The sequence below is a fragment of the Schistocerca gregaria genome, chromosome 7 (assembly GCF_023897955.1).
Source record: "Schistocerca gregaria isolate iqSchGreg1 chromosome 7, iqSchGreg1.2, whole genome shotgun sequence".
NCBI lineage: Eukaryota > Metazoa > Arthropoda > Insecta > Orthoptera > Acrididae > Schistocerca > Schistocerca gregaria.
Genome location: NC_064926.1, coordinates 158,165,053 through 158,183,403, shown reverse-complemented (window position 1 = coordinate 158,183,403; position 18,351 = coordinate 158,165,053). Strand labels below are relative to the sequence as shown.

Here is an 18,351-nt window from a genome sequence, read left to right as displayed (position 1 = left end):
TTTCCTTTGTGGCGAGATGTATTTAAGAAATTTCAGTCACCAACTTTCTCTTCCAAATGCGAAAATATTTTGTTGACATCCACCTACGTAGGGAGAAATGATCATCACAATAAAATAAATCAGACCTCGAACGGAAAGATTTAAATGCTCCTTTTTCCCACGCGCCATTCGAGAGTGGAATGGTAGAGGAGTAGTATGAAAATGGTTCGATGAATCCTCTGTCAGGCACTTAAGTGTGAATTGCAGAGTAACCATGTCGATGTAAATGTAGATGTAGAACTGAAAGCACGTTTATTATCACGCCAACGTACAGCCAGAAAAGGACTGCAATACTGGACAGAGAGTGCAGGTAGTTATACGAACACGGAATTTTCTAGAATGCTGTTATTTACGAGGTACATTCAGAAATTAAGTGTACAGAATTTTTACATTTTTTAGAAAAAGTGAATTTAAAAAAATTGAAGGTTATTTTTCACACACTATTCGAGATACAAATCTCCATCACCCGAATTTCCGTCAAATGTAGCTGTCAGCTGCCCCTCGATGTAGTATAACGGCCCTAATTCTACTATCTTCTTGTGGAAGGAGCAGCCAAATGGAAAGGAGACAGATGAAAAATAAATTGGCCAGGCGCTAACAGGACTCGCGCACTGAAAGTTCCGTACAAACTTAATTGTGTATACAGCAGTTCATCCATTCTGGGAATCTAGAATCTCTACTATTTTTGCTTGTTATAGACATTGATACAAGCAAGAAATCGGTCCCAAGGATTGTAAGATATTCCAGAACATTTTAATTTCAATAATATAGATGTAACATAAAAGTCACGTGGGAGCTAGATGACCATTATGAAAATGGCCATTCAAGGTGACTGGGTAGCAGTGGGAAAAGTGGGAGACTGGGTCGCAATGAGAAAAGTCAAACATCAGGAAGGGAATGACTTCACTGCTCATAGGACGCGTTTCGCAGACTAGTTGCGAACGTTTGTTTCACATAGAACTTCTAACGCCATACCTACATGCAGTAATCACAGACTATTTTACGAATGTTTGTTTCCCTTACAAATGGAACCGCCACTTCCACGTGCAGTTATCACTCATGAATATTTATTGAAGGAGCTGTTCCGAATAATAAGTTCATTCCTTGTCCGATCTTTGACTTTCGCTATTGCGACACTGTGAGTCTGGATGCAGAAATATTGATAGTTCTGATTTCAAGTTTGACGTGAAATAATAAATGATACAAAAAATATTATATACCTGCGGTTGATTACAAATTAACAGTTTCCGCATTTTTTCCTTTACCTGTACTGTTAAACCTTGCTTATTGCCAAATTTCATGATTCTAGGCCAACGAGAAGTGCCGTCTAAGTATATAGTGAGTTGGTGAATATCAATGTATGTGACAAAAATGGCTGAATTGACTTAGAACCTTACATTTACTACACCTCCAAAGGCATTCTCATCTTAGTATGTGATACAAATTTCAGCTTGATATGTCTACCTTTTGATACTACCGCTACTAGATTAGTTAAGACTTTCACAAATTTTAAATAAATACGAAAACGCTGATGTCAACCATAGCATCTCCTACTCTAAGTGATAAATATAGCTGAACCAGATATATTTACCTTACTGTCTACACTGCTGTGTTTGGTTAAGAGTTCAACGTATTCCTGCAAATACTTGTCAACTTAGAGGCCTCAGCAACAATTTACTGCCCAAAATTAATAGGAAATTCCACAGCCCTTTTGATAGATACAGGTTAGAACAGATCTGAGTGAATATATTGAGATATTCTTGTGGCCAACTTATGATTAACTGTTATGACCAAGCACTACACTCACATATTTACAGGTTCTACACTTAAGTGCCAAAGAATCTGGCATAGCCAGTTGTTACATCAGTTACTGCTGTTGTAATGGCATGTTATAAAAGTGAGTGACGTGGTGTCATAGTCGGTGCACGAGCGATGGGACTCAGCACCTCCGAGGTATCGATGAAGTAAGGATTTTCCCGTACGACCTTTTCACTAGTGTACCGTAAAAATCAGGAAGCAGGTAAAACGTCAAATCTCCGACATCGGTGCGGCCGGAAAAAAATTCCTGCAAGGACGAGAGCAACGACGATTGAACAGAATTGTTCTTTGTGACAGAAGTGGAATCCTTCCGTAAGTTGCTGTAGATTTCAATGCTGAGCCATCAACAAGTGTCAGCGTGCGAACGGTTCAACGAAACGTCATCGATATGGGCTTTCAGAGTTGAAGACCCACTCGTGTACCCTTTATGACTGCACGACACAACGCCTTAAGCCGTCGGCACACGGACCGTGCTGTCGAACGTTAACGCTCATCGTGCGAAGTTCAACGTGCTGCTGAACGCTCAGGAACGATGCGACTTGTGCATACGGTACGTGGGCCCCAACGTGGTATACGCCATCGTAACGCACTCCAGCGGCACTTGAGGGATGTTTTCAGTTCGTAAATCGCACTGTTTACTCAACGGGCGCGCGTAAAATTCCCACAATACCTCTATTAAAACGCACATTTCCTCCATCGTCCACGAAAAGGAAAGTACCATGTCCAATGAATAAGGACACAGACTTATAAAAAGCTCCTTTACAAACTGTGCGGTACAAATTTGAAATACTACTCCGCATAAGCTAAACATTACTCCATCATTCTCACATTTTAGTAAAACCCCAAGTTCAGTCTTACTTGATCACTGTTCCTAGCCAGTAGCAGACTCTGTGCAACATGTGAATTACAAAGCGTAAAAGAGAAAGGAGCAAAATATCTTTATACAAGTAGCGCAAGCCGTCCTGTAGATCAAGCCAATCGAACAAAGTCATCCCTCAGAAACAGGTGAACTTACATTTACATAACATCAACTATTACAGTATATACTTATATTAAACTAATAATAAAGTATCAGAACCTAATAAAAACGCGAATGTTAGTAAAAAATAATCTACAAGTGCTGAAAGGCGAACCACCGCCCCAATGATCATCTTCTTACAGGACATTGACGCTGCTTACTACGCTAAACCAACACCACGTCATTTGTGGCTAATCATATTGTATTACGCCTTCCTGAAAACCTTAATTGTAGATATGTTACCAATTGAAATTTAATTACAACAAATTGTACCAAAAACAATGCGTTTTGGGTGGATCCTCAGTGTGTCGCTGACTTCAAATAGCCTACTCTCATAATACGCAAGTTACAATAATTATTTTGCCACGGATATGATGTTTCTCATTATTTTATTGGAACGAATCACACAGTTAACAACGGGTTTTCCAGTGATTCTCAATTTGCTGGTGCTCAGAAACGGCATATTTACATATAGGCTTCAAATGAATGCCAATATGGCGCCTCACAACTCTGTACTGAAGGGAGATGGCATGCGTGTGATATAGGTGGCGTTGTGCCATCTCATTGGTCAACGCTCAGACACACGCTCAGAATATCTGACATGCCAGATATTGCTCTGCACGTTCGGAAGGACTCCCGAACTTGCTGTTCCACGTTATGACGTCAGAAACTCGGGACGCTGAACGTTCGGATGCACGGTCCGTGTGCCGACAACTTTACGCCTCGCCTGGGGCCGTCAACAGTGACACTGGACTGTTGATTATTGAATGTCAATTCGTCGGACGAGTATCGTTTCAAATTGTATCGAGCGGTTGGATGTGTACGGGTATGGAGACAACCTCATGAATCCATGGGCCTTGCATGTCAACAGAGGATTGTTCAAACTGGTGGAGGCCGTGTAGTGATGTCGGGCGTGTGCAGTGATATGCGACCCCTGATACGTCTAGAGACGACTCTGACAGGTGACACGTACGTAAGCATCCTGTCTGAACACCCTGCATTGAAATAAAACGTCGTGTGACGGGGGCCTCCTGTCGGGTAGACCGTTCGCAAGTCTTTCGATTTGACGCCACTTTGGAGACTCGCGCGTCGATGGGGATGAAATGATGATGATTAGGACAACACAACACCCATTCCCTGAGTGGAGAAAATCTCCGTCCTAGCCGGGAATCGAACCCGAGCCCTTTGGATTGACAGTCTGTCACGCTGACCACTCAGCCACCGGGGCGGACCACCCTGCATTCATCCATGTCCATTGTGCATTCCGATAGACTTCGGCAATTTCAGCAGGACCAGTCGACACCCCATACATCCAGCATTGCTACTGAGTGGCTCCAGGAGTGCTATTCTGAGTTTTAAAACTGCCCCTGGCCTCCAGACTCCCCAGACATGAACATTATTCAGCATATCTGGGATGCCTTGCAACGTGCTGTTCAGAGGAGATCTTTATCCCCTCGTACATTTACGGTTTTATGGACAGCCCTGCAGGATTCATAGTGTCAGTTCCACCATACATTAGTCGAGTCCATGCCACGTTATGTTGCGGCACTTCTGCGTGCTCGCGGTGGCCCTACACGATATTAGGCAGGTGTACCAGTTTCTTTGATTCTCCAGCGTATTAGAATACGCAGATATACAGGGTGCCTCTCGTAAGAGTCATATATACATGGCTCTGAGCACTATGGGACTCAACATCTTAGGTCATCAGTCCCCTAGAACTTAGAACTACTTAAATCTAACTAACCTAAGGACATCACTCACATCCATGCCCGAGGCAGGATTCGAACCTGCGACCGTAGCAGCCCCGCGGTTCCGGACTGCAGCGCCAGAACCGCTCGGCCACCGCGGCCGGCTCGTAAGAGTCGCCAGGCGCGTTATCTCTGATGTTTCTGCCGATTATTGCAACATCTTTTTTTTCACTGGGTATCTGGAGTCAATCCAAACAAGTAATGCTCATCAAGTCGTTCATTCGACACCCTGTGTTAACAAAATGCGTCGGTGTATTTCCCATTGCAGGTAAGATTATTTTTAAATCGGAATTTTACGCTCTAATTCGATAAAGCGTTCCCAAATTAGTCTAGTCTAGTCTAGTCTAGTCTACAGACGTTAAAGTAACCCCTGGCGTGCCACAGGGGAGTGTTATGGGACCATTGCTGTTCACAATATATATAAATGACCTAGTAGATAGTGTCGGATGTTCCATGCGGCTTTTCGCGGATGATGCTGTAGTATACAGAGAAGATGCAGCATTAGAAAATTGTAGCGAAATGCAGGAAGATCTGCAGCGGATAGGCCCTTGGTGCAGCGAGTGGCAACATAGTCAAATGTAATGTATTGCGAATACATAGAAAGAAGGATCCTTTATTGTATGATTATATGATAGCGGAACAAACACTGGTAGCAGTTACTTCTATATAATATCTGGCAGTATGCGTGCGGAACGATTTGAAATAGAATGATCATATAAAATTAATTGTTGGTAAGGCGGGTACCAGGTTGAGATTCATTGGGAGAGTCCGTAGAAAATGTAGTTCATCAACAAAGGATGTGGCTTACAAAACACTCGTTCGACCTATACTTGAGTACTGCTCATCAGAGTGGGATACATACCAGATCGGGTTGACGGAGGAGATAGAGAAGACCCAAAGAAGAAGCGTTTCGTCACAGGGTTATTTGGTAACCGTGATAGTGTTACGGAGATGTTTACCAAACTCAAGTGGGAGACTCTGCAAGAGAGGCGCTCTGCATCGCGGTGTAGCTTGCTCGCCAGGTTTCGAGAGGGTGCGTTTCTGGATGAGGTATCGAATATATTGCTTCCCCCTACTTATACATCCCGAGGAGATCACGAATATAAAATTAGAGAGATTCGAGAGCTCACTGAGGCTTTCAGACAGTCGTTCTTCCCACGAACCATACGCGACTGGAACAGAAAAGGGAGGTAATGACAGTGGCACGTAAAGTGCCCTCCGCCATACTCCGTTGGGTGGCTTGCGGAATATAAATGTAGATGTAGATGTAGATTCGTTTTATCCGTGTGCATTAACAGGGACAGTAAAGCACGAAGAATATTCAGTGCTCCAGAAGCGACTCACAACCAGCACAGCGTGTTTCACGGCAGCAGTCATCGTGGGCCAGGGCAGTGCTGTCGATGCTAGGGTACTGGTTAGTCTTCCGAGTTTCACTGTCCCCGTTAATACACATCGACAAAACGCGTTCTGTCTGTAGACCGTGCACGTAACATTCCGCTTTAAAAATAATTTTCTTTGTAACAGGAAATAAACCGACGCTTTCGGTCGACACTGGGCATCGCTTGAAAGTCTTGATAAGTGCTAATTGTTTCGGTGATTCCAGTTACACAATGTAAAGACTAAATTGTAATTATCTGCTGAGACGGCAGAGGTGATTCACCTGACGGCTCTTAGAGGGACGCCCTGCGTACACTGACATAACGGGTGATCAAGAAGTCAGTATAAATTTGAAAACTTAATAAACGACGGAATAATGTAGATAGAGAGGTAAAAATTGACACACATGCTCGGAATGACGTGGGGTTTTATTAGAACAAAAAAAAAAGTATTTGCTAGAAGCGTGAAAGATCTCTTGCGCGCGTCATTTGGTGATGATCGTGTGCTCAGCCGCCACTTTCGTCATGCTTGGCCTCCCAGGTCCCCAGACAGTACGTGCGATTATTGGCTTTGGGGTTACCTGAAGTCTCAAGTGTATAGTGATCGACCGGTATCTCTATGGATGCTGAAAGACAACATCCGACGCCAATGCCTCACCATAACTCCGGACATGCTTTACAGTGCTGTTCACAACATTATTCATCGATTACAGCTATTGTTGAGGAATGATGGTGGACATATTGAGTATTTCCTGTAAAGATCATCATCTTTGCTTTGTCTTACTTTGTTATGTTAATTATTGCTATTCTGAACAGATGAAGCGCAATCTGTGAAATATTTTTTGAACATTTGTAATTCTTTTTTTGTTGTAATAAAACCCCATGTCATTCCGAGCATGTGTGTCAATTTGTACCTCTCTATCTACATTATTCCGTGATTTATTCAGTTTTCAAATTTATATTGACTTTTTTTATCTCCCAGTACTTTAACTCACAGCCGTTTGAATAGCAAGCAGTTATCGGCAGATCTGTCACGATATTAAATTGTCTGAAATTAGCTGCTTGCTACTGAAATGGTTATGAGGACAAGTGTGTCAGTTATCCTCGGTGTAGTATTAGTCAAAGACCAAATGAATAGATGCGTGCTACCATTCTGTAATGTTGTTGTTGTTGTTGTTGTTGTTGTTGCGGTCTTCAGTCCTGAGACTGGTTTGATGCAGCTCTCCATGCTACTCTATCCTGTGCAACCCTCTTCATCTCCCAGTACGTACTGCAGCCTGCATCCTTCTGAATGCTTAGTGTATTCATCTCTTGGTCTCCCTCTACGATTTTTACCCTCCACGCTGCCCTCCAATACTAAATTGGTGATCCCTTGATGCCTCAGAACATGTCCTACCAACCGATCCCTTCTTCTCGTCAAGTTGTGCCACAAACTTCTCTTCTCCCCAATCCTATTCAGTACCTCCTCATTAGTTACGTGATCTACCCATCTAACTTCAGCATTCTTCTGTAGCACCACATTTCGAAAGCTTCTATACTCTTCTTGTCCAAACTAGTTATCGTCCATGTTTCTCTTCCATACATGGCTACACTCCATACAAATACTTTCAGAAACGACTTCCTGACACTTAAATCTGTACTCGATGTTAACAAACTCTCTTCTTCAGAAACACTTTCCTGGCCATTGCCAGTCTACATTTTATATCCTCTCTACTTCGACTATCATCAGCTATTTTGCTCCCCAAATACCAAGACTCATATACTACTTTAAGTGTCTCATTTCCTAATCTAATTCCCTCAGCATCACCCGACTTAATTCGACTACATTCCATTATCCTCGTTTTGCTTTTGTTGATGTTCATCTTATATCCTCCTTTCAAGACGCTATCCATTCCATTCAACTGCTCTTCCAAGACCTTTGCTGTCTCTGACAGAATTACAATGTCATCGGCGAACCTCAAAGTTTTTATTTCTTCTCCATGGATTTTAATACCTACTCCAAATATTTCTTTTGTTTCCTTTATTGCTTGTTCAATATACAGATTGAATAATATAGGGGAGAGGCTACAACCCTGTCTCATTAACTTACCAACCACTGCTTCCCTTTCATGTCCCTCGACTCTTATAACTGCCATCTGGTTTCTGTACAAATTGTAAATAGCCTTTCGCTCCCTGTATTTTACCCCTGCCACCTTCAGAATTTGAAAGAGAGTATTCCAGTCAACATTGTCAAAAGCTTTCTCTATGTCTACAAATGCTAGAAACGTAGGTTTGCCCTTCCTTAATCTAGCTTCTAAGATAAGTCATAGGGTCAGTATTGCCTAACGTGTTCCAGTATTTCTACGGAATCCAAACTGATCTTCCCCGAGGTCGGCTTCTACTAGTTTTTCCATTCGTCTGTAAAGAATTTGTGTTAGTATTTTGCAGCTGTGGCCAATTAAACTGATTGTTCGCCAATTTTCACATCTGTCAACACCTGCTTTCTTTGCGATTAGAATTATTATATTCTTCTTGAAGTCTGAGGGTATTTCGCCTGTGTCATACATCTTGCTCACCAGATGGTAGAGTTTTGTCAGGACTCTCTCTCCTAAGGCCGTCAGTAGTTCCAATGGAATGTTGTCTACTCTGGGGGCCTTGTTTCGACTAAGGTCTTTCAGTGCTCTGTCAAACTCTTCACGCAGTATCATATCTCCCATTTCATCTTCATCTACATCCTCTTCCATTTCCATAATATTGTCCTCAAGTACATCGCCCTTGTATAGACCCTCTATATAATCCTTCCACCTTTCTGATTTCCCTTCTTTGCTTAGAACTGGGTTTCCATCTGAGCTCTTGATGATCATACAAGTGGTTCTCTTATCTCCAAAGGTCTCTTTAATTTTCCTGTAGGCAGTATCTATCTTACCCCTAGTGAGATAAGCCTCTACATCCTTACATTTGTCCTCTATCCATCCCTGCTTAGCCATTTTGCATTTCCTGTCGATCTCATTTTTGAGACGTTTGTATTCCTTTTTGCCTGCTTCATTTACTGCATTTTTATATTTTCTCCTTTCATCAATTAAATTCAATATTTCTTCTGTTACCCAAGGATTTCTACTAGCCCTCGTCTTTTTACCTACTTGATCCTCTGGTGCCTTCACTACTTCATCCCTCAAAGCTACCCATTCTACTAGTAGAAGCCGACCTCGGGGAAGATCAGTTTGGATTCCGTAGAAATGTTGGAACACGTGAGGCAATACTGACCCTACGGTTTATCTTAGAAGCTAGATTAAGGAAGGGCAAACCTACATTTCTAGCATTTGTAGACTTGGAGAAAGCTTTTGACAATGTTGACTGGAATACTCTCTTTCAAATTCTGAAGGTGGCAGGGGTAAAATACAGGGAGCGAAAGGCTTTTTACAATTTGTACAGAATGCAGATGGCAGTTATAAGAGTCGAGGGACATGAAAGGGAAGCAGTGGTTGGGAAGGGAGTGAGACAGGGTTGTAGCCTCTCCCCTATGTTATTCAATCTGTATATTGAACAAGCAATAAAGGAAACAAAAGAAATATTTGGAGTAGGTATTAAAATCCATGGAGAAGAAATAAAAACTTTGAGGTTCGCCGATGACATTGTAATTCTGTCAGAGACAGCAAAGGTCTTGGAAGAGCAGTTGAATGGAATGGATAGTGTCTTGAAAGGAGGCTATAAGGTGACCATCAACAAAAGCAAAACGAGGATAATGGAATGTAGTCGAATTAAGTCGGGTGATGCTGAAGGAATTAGATTAGGAAGTGAGACACTTAAAGTAGTAAAGGAGTTTTGCTATTTGGGGAGCAAAATAACTGATGATAGTCGAAGTAGAGAGGATATAAAATGTAGACTGGCAATGGCAAGGAAAGCGTTTCTGAAGAAGAGAAGTTTGTTAACATCGAGTATAGATTTAAGTGTCAGGAAGTCATTTCTGAATGTATTTGTATGGAGTGTAGCCATGTATGGAAGTGAATCATGGACGATAAATAGTTTGGACAAGAAGAGAATAGAAGCTTTCGAAATGTGGTGCTACAGAAGAATGCTGAAGATTAGATGGGTAGACCACATAACTAATGAGGAGGTGCTGAATAGGTTTGGGGAGAAGAGAAGTTTGTGGCACAACCTGACCAGAAGAAGGGATCGGTTGGTAGGACATGTTCTGAGGCATCAAGGGATCACCAATTTAGTATTGGAGGGCAGCGTGGAGGGTAAAAATCGTAGAGGGAGACCAAGAGATGACTACACTAAGCAGATTCAGAAGGATGCAGGTTGCAGTAGGCCCTGGGAGATGAAGAAGCTAGCACAGGATAGAGTAGCATGGAGATCTGCATCGAACCAGTTTCAGAACTGAAGACAACAACAACAACAACATCGTACATTATAACAATTGCATACTGCTACTAACGATACGATGATTTTGGGGTGAGGGTGGAGAACTACAGCAGAGTTAACTCACCACTGTACCATGCACACCCATTTCTAATTATATTCTATGATTGTAAATTGGAACTGCGAGAAAAAGTTCTATTCTGCTTATGCAGCTGATACGCTGTCAATTATTTTTTTTACGAAATACTAATTTCGTTCTTCTGACTTGGTTCACGTTTACTTAATGGTTGGTAGACGACGTAGAACAAAGATAGTAGCTGGCTGACGGCTGGCGGCAGATATAACTTACCTTGCGTTATAACATAACGAGTCCTAATACCATCCGTGCTCCTAATTCCGTCGCCCTGGAAATTTCCAGTTTCTATAACTGATAACAAACATTTAACTGCATGCGCGTGCATGCGTGACCTCAGTCCATAGTTTTGTTGAGAGAGTCTAGTGTGTAAAGTACGTATAGATTCAGAGTGCGAGGCTATTCATTATTTTACACTCAGGCGTTAGTGCAGTAGTCAAATCAACAGCCTACTATTCCCAGTGTCGGCACTAGTCAGTGTGCAAATATTGGGCTTCATTTCAGCCGTGTAATGTAGTTTCTGTCGCGTAATCGCTATTGACAACGATTTGGCCTGTTTTGCTCTAGCGGTCATTATAGTAACTCTGGGTGAAGTCCGTAATATTCTTCCTGGCGACGAAATTTTGTGCTGTTATTAAAAACTCATGTTATTTGTTATTTTTAGAAATTGTTTTACTTTTTCCTATGGAAAAAGGCAATTGGAGGGAAATCCATTTTTTGCACGAAATGCTTGGTTTGTTATGACGAAATATACACTTAATTTACCCACAATACAACTTCACGTGTGACACATCTCTAGAAAGCTGAAGATAACTTGAAAATATTGTTCACTAACAGTGTTTAAGTGATTTATAGGCAAACTGATCGGTAATCTCATAATGGAAAAATATACTTTAATTAATTGTATTATTCTAGGTTTTTATGGTGGACGATACTGCTAACATTTATATTGTGCTCCTGGTTTTGCAGCATTAACATTTATGTCAAATACTGGATTTATTATAACAAGTGAAGACGATTCAAAATGGATATTTTGCTTCATAAAGTGTTCATTGTATTTTTGAATTTTATTTTTAGGTTTTCAAAACACTTAAGCCTATACCAAGTTTCATGATAAACCAATAATAATGTTAGGATGCTATTCAGCTAATGCTTTTATTTATTCATTCACCCGCCATACAGGAGGTCAAATTTGGTGCAATGTAGTTGTCAGATACAATTACTAACACAAGTGTGCTTAATAAGCTGTATATACGAAGGGTACACGGGAATAAAGATCAAGATCCATAAAAATTTTAAATTTAGTTGATACTTCCATCTTTGAGAGGAATTTATGTACTCTTAATGTGACAAGGTTTGTTTGTTTATTTTTTTATTTCAGTTTTGAATTAAGGTGAGCGAAAATCTGTCTCAAGTTTCGATTGACTTGAGTAAAATGATCAAGGTCCACTCGGTTTTGAAGGAGAACGATCAAGATTCATTTTCTGTTCAGAGATTTTCCCCTTTCATGTTTCATCTTATAATGCTGCTGGGTCATGTTACTGGCTTTCCAACAGTACTTAACAGTCACCACATGTCCTCACATTCCGCCTTTAACTGCCCTTGCTTGCCTGCTAGCCAGCAATTTCGCGCGTTATCAGCAGGCTGCTGCACTCCCATTCACGCCAAGCTATGCCCAACCCAAGAAGGCTACAGGAGTCTTCTTTTGGGCGTATTTCTGCCTTATTCGTTCATTTCGATATGAACGGTTCTCTCTGTAGCTTTACCATTTTTCGACTAATACAGGCTATTCTCAATTCGAACCATCATCATCTCACCACTAATACAAATTTTTGTAGTAAACAGAACCATCTCTAAAAGTCGAGATCTTTGGCACCTACGAACCTGAATATATCTGCTATACTGCAACGCCAACTGAAGTCTTGTATGTCCAGTTTCAGCAACACTAGGGCGTTTCAGCAAGATGTGATCCTCGTAATACCAGTTTTAATTATTTTTTCCACGGTTTCTATTGTGGGTTCTCTAAGTGCAAAATAGTTCATAAATTCCGCAAATTCATTTTAGCAACACGAAGTTAGTTTTCATATTACGTTAATCTTCTAGATTTTCTAGTACATGTCTGAAAGAGAAAAAGCTTCTCTTTCCTACTACACTATCTTCGGATTAAGTACCATACCACCAGAACGTGATTTTTAGTATCGACTGAGCCATTTTTTTCTTATTTCAATCAATTTTTGCCGAAACATAGGAAGGCTATATTGTGCCAACTAGCCTCCAGTCCTTAGCACACATTTCCACAAAAGTTTCAGCTCCAAGTCTTTACCGTTTCAAAATAGTATGGTGTCAGGGAACTGCTGGTCAAAATTGCAAACACATCATAACATATTCGAGGTTCCTGCATGAGTGTTTGCCGGCCGGTCGCAGTTTCGAATCCTGCCTCGGGCATGGATGTTTGTGATGCCTTTAGGTTAGTTAGGTTTAAGTAGTTCTAAGTTCTAGGGGACTGATGCCCTCAGATGTTAAGTCCCATAGTGTTCAGAGCCATTTGAACCAATTTTTGCATGAATGTTTAGTAACTTTTTTACAAAATTTACGTTGCGAGCCACCTACTGATTTATTTGAAGCTTCCTCATAAGAACACGTAGATTTTTTCCATGCTGGACTTGAGCTCTATTTCGTGATTGGCACATATTCCCCAATTCATATTTTCTCCTCTACCGCCTTTATCTTTGAATTGTTCATTTTACAGCTTCCACTGTTATGGTAAATAAGCTACAGTCAAACTACCTACGTAAACGAACACCTCGCTAGTCACGCAGGACTGATAACACAATCTGTTGCCAGGGGCAGCAGGTTGAACGGGTCCCGTGAGGTTTCCCACGCTTGCAGAAAGTCAAGCTGTCCTGCGCTAGGCACTGTGCTTCAAGACACATGTATTCTGGTCTCCGTTGCGGCAGGTTCAGCTGCTTTACTGGTTGCGGCAGAGATAGGGGCAGGCAGACTGGAAGGAGACTTTGTACACCTCTGCTAGTCACTTACCCACTGTAAACGAAGTTTGAACTGTTACATGATTTAGTAGTAAAGCAAAGACCGATACAATATTGCACCAGTTTGTGCATCCAAAGTGGGCCGGAAATTAATTTCTTCGGTAAGTTGAGCTGAAACACTCGAGTCTTACTATTCTCGAGATTGTGTGTAACGTGATTTCTTAAGTGATATGAAGGAATCAGAAATGACAGAGAATGAAGACGAACATTACAGTTCTGTGCACAATAGAAGTAAAAGAAAAGCGCTGGTGCGTATTTCTGATTCCTCAAAACGATTACGGGTCCTGAGTCACGTTACACGTGACATTTGTAAGACTTACGATTAAGATATTAACAGAATATTTTATTTATAGAAAGGAGTAGATTAATGAAGGAATTCAACCTAATGGCTTCCTATGATACAAAAAACTGACTAGATTGTCACGATTTTTTCTATTTATAAGGTGCGTGTTAATAGCGATGGATAAGTAAGGATTGTCAGGTATGTCAACCAGCAATCTTGTCAATGCACGGCATCGCCAACAGACGTCTTATTACTCTCTAAAGGCATTGGTTCTTACAGGGAAAGCAACATAACACAAGGCCTAACAAACATTGAGGAGAAAACGTGTCTAAAGTGCATTAACGTATACAGTCACTGAGGCCCCCAGATCACATTAGCGTTCATAACAGCAAATGGTTATATTTTTGCAGAATAATTTAATATCCGAAAATTACACTTGTATATTCTGAAAAACTCTTCAAAACCCTGTGTCATACGAACAATTTCGACAGATCTTTGTGGCTAACTACAATATAAATTTTGGATACACCAGAGCTGAAACGTGTTCTATGCATGACAATTTTGGAGTTTCGAGCGGTTCTAGGCGCTTCAGTCCGCAACCACATGGGTTCTAAGGTCGCAGGTTCGAATCCTGCCTCGGGAATTGATGTGTGTGATGTTCTTAGACTAGTTAGGTTTAAATAGTTCTACGTTTAGGGGACTGATGACCTCAGATTTAATTTACATAGTGCTTAGAGCCATTAGAACCATTTTTTGAATTTTGGAGCTGACTGTTGAAAATTAGATTTACAGACAAATAACGAAAAAGATACAGCTCAGATATAAACATTGATTAAGCAAGGACAACATGTAACGACTTAAAATAAATTACAGAAGAGGATATCTTTCACTTCTTAACATTTCAACCAACGAAGCATATTACCACAAGCAGCTATCATGTTATTCATACAATATTCGTATGTTTTCTTCTGGGAAATCTGCACTTAGTACGTATGACGACTCGAAACAAACAAAATACCTGAAAAAAACTGCTTGGGGCAACTAATATGGTGGACATGGGCTTCAATTTCTTAACCTTATGATAATTAGTAATTTTTCTTTCCTTCAGTGCTCTTCTACTCTTGAGAAATTCTGCGTCGACTTTTGGACAAAAAATTCTTTTCGAAATATTGGTACGTTATTGGAACAGTAAGTGAAGCAATCTCTTTCCAGAATGTCCTGAGTTCTTCTCATCCCTCCATATGAATTACTGCGTTCTCCATTACTATACGGTGTCCCTGAAAACTTCGAAACATCTCCATTTCCCACTACTACTAAAAACTGTTCTGCGTTACCCAGACCAAATAATTAAATTTCCACTAAGTATCAGACGTGCCTGAACACTGAAGTCCCACCGTAAACTTGTGTTCATCAACCGTTACTTCCACAATGATAGTTTTTAATTTTATGCAGATATGATGTTTCATACCGGACCAAAGCTCTGAAGGATACACAGAGGTTACATAAACACTTTGACAAAAGTCGCTGGATAAAGATATGCACGACGGTCGTAGAATCGCGTACACAAGGTATAAAAGGGCAGCATATTGGCGGAGCTGTCGTTTGTACACAAGTGGTTCATGTGACACCGTTTCCAAAGTTATTATGGCCGCACGTCAGGAATTAACAAACTTCCAACGCGGAATGGTAGTTGGATCCTGACCAGCGGTTCCCAACCTATTAACCCTGAGTGCAATAAGTAACACCCCCCCCCCCCCCAACCCCCCATCGACAACCACATGAGAGCCTAACTAAACTTTAGAATGAAAAATAACTTTATTTAACCGCTTTTTTATTAAATGATGGAAGATAAATTATTTATAGTTTTTGTAGGTGTTTTGTTAAAAGCCGAAATAATGATTCAATGAGACAATTAGTACCCCTTAGTTCTAATAATATTTTATTTACGTTTATGGGAATATGAAGCAATTCCCAGCGCATCGCGAGTACTACCTACAACCACTCCTCAGAAAAGAAATCTAATTATCCACGTTGATGGTAGGTACTTATTACAAAACGTGCCTATTCTGCACCACTCCTCTCCCTAGTAACATTTGCTTCACTCACACTCAGCTAAGTCAAACTGTACACAGGACTCCTTACCCATGAAATGGTAGAAACTGGAAGATTTTACATTTCCAATACTTTGTGTCTGACCACTACCGCACAGCAACGTAGTAGCCATTACATAGTTTGAGCTGTGTCGTGATCTCAATTATATTGTTTATTGTAGCGAAGTGAATAACGAAGCAGCTTCTGCTCCATTGAGGGAACTACATACAACTCGGAGAATGCATTGTCATGCGATGTTTAAGCAAATATGTATCGATTTTACTGACACAGATGGATTATACTATATGTGCAGTAGGTGGACTATGTGACGAATAAGGAAGATGATAATCTACATTTGTTCAAAAATTGTAACCTCCACCACAGTGTCTTCTGTGTTAACGCCAGAATTTGAAACAAAAATGTAATTAGTGGTAATAAGTATTACAGTTTTACGAAACAGTGATGATAATAATAATGACCGTTTGAAAGTAATTCAGTTTTGAGTCCCATACAATATTCAACTCTTTTGTATACACCTTAGAAAATTTCATTTTATCCCTCAGAGGGTAATTACCCCCAGGATGGGAATCACTAATCTAGACGCATGGGACATTCCGTTTCGGAAATCGTTAGGAAATTCGATACTCAGAGATCCCCAGTGTCAACAGTGTGCCGAAAAGACCAATGCGTGCTATAGCCGCAGAAATCAATGAGGGACGTACGACGAACATATGCGTAAGAAAAGTGTGGCGAAATTTGGCGTTACATCTACATCTACATCTACATTTATACTCCGCAAGCCACCCAACTGTGTGTGGCGGAGGGCACTTTACATGCCACTGTCATTACCTCCCTTTTCTGTTACAGTCGCGTATGGTTCGTTTCTGTTACAGTCGCGTATGGTTCGCGGGAAGAAGACTGCCGGAAAGCCTTCGTGTGCGCTCGAATCTCACTAATTTTACATTCGTGATCTCCTCGGGAGGTATAAGTAGGGGAAGCAATATATTCGATATCTCATCCAGTAACGCTCCCTCTCGAAACCTGGACAGCAAGCTACACCGCGATGCAGAGCACCTCTCTTGCAGAGTCTGCCACATGAGTTTGCTAAACATCTCCGTAACGCTATCACGCTTACCGAATAATCCTGTGACCAAACGCGCCGCTCTTCTTTGGTTCTTCTCTATCTCCTCCGTCAACCCGATCTGGTACGGATCCCACACTGATGAGCAATACTCAAGTATAGGTCGAACGAGTGTTTTGTAAGCCACCTCCTTTGTTGATGGACTACATTTTCTAAGGACTCTCCCAATGAAACTCAACCTGGTACCCGCCTTACCAACAATTAATTTTATATGATCATTCCACTTCAAATCATTCCGCACGCATACTGCCAGATATTTTACAGAAGTAACTGCTACCAGTGTTTGTTCCGCTGTCAAATAATCATACAATAAAGGATCCAATGGGCTACGGCAGCGGAAGCGCGACGCGAGTGCCTTTGTTAACAACATAAATAGCCTGCATCGCCTGTCCTGGGTTCGTGACCATATCGGTTGGATCCTGGAAGACTAGAAAACCTTGCCCTGGTCAGATTCGCCCCGATTTCAGTTGGTAAGAGAGCTGCGCATACCCCACGAATCTTGTCAACAAGGCATTGTCTAACTGACTGGAAATGGTAATGTTTGGCTTCTCGGAGAGCATTTGCAACATATCATGCATTTCATGACTCCAAACGACAATGGAACTTTCATGGATAACAACGCGCCGTGTCAGCGGGCCAGAATTGTTTGCGACTGTTTTGAAGAACATTCTGAACACTACAAGGGAATGATTTGGTAGCCCAGATCACCCGACACGAATCCCACCGAACATTTATGGGACATAATCGAGAGGCCAGTACGCGCAAAAAATCCTGCAGCGGCAACACTCTCACAATTATGGACGGCTAAAGAGGCAGAATGGTTCAGTATTTCTGCAGGGGACTTCCAACGACGTGTTGAGTCCATAGCACGCCGAGTTGCTGCACTACGCAGGGCAAAAGCAGATCCGACAAAATATTAGGACAAAATATTGGGACTTCTAGGCATATCTTTTCCCCATATCAGAGTCCAAAAAATGAAAAGGACTTTCAGAAACATCAGATAGTTATTGATATTATGATGAGTATCTTTAAATGTTGATTGGGCCCAGTGTTACTTATTGATTATTTTATTTAGCCAACAGTTAGTTAAGTTTTAGCGCCCCGTTTTGTGAGCCTTTTCTCATTACTACTCCACGGAAACTTGGCAGTGTAGTTGCCGGTATGACAGCACGTGCTCACAATATTGTAAACAGACCATATTTGTGTTCTTGGGTAAGCTATCATCATTAATTTTTAGGTTTTACGTTGCTTCTGGATTCATTGCTTCAAATTTTTACTAAAATGTTTAGCTCTGCCCCCTCATTTGCCAAAGGTGT

At 41.2% G+C, this 18,351-nt stretch overlaps 1 protein-coding gene across 1 annotated transcript in view; it reads left to right on the top strand.

Annotated features, from left to right (window-relative positions):
• Window positions 1-18,351, top strand: part of LOC126281908 (uncharacterized) — a 1,469,616-nt gene that overhangs the window by 469,967 nt on the left and 981,298 nt on the right. The window lies entirely within an intron of this gene.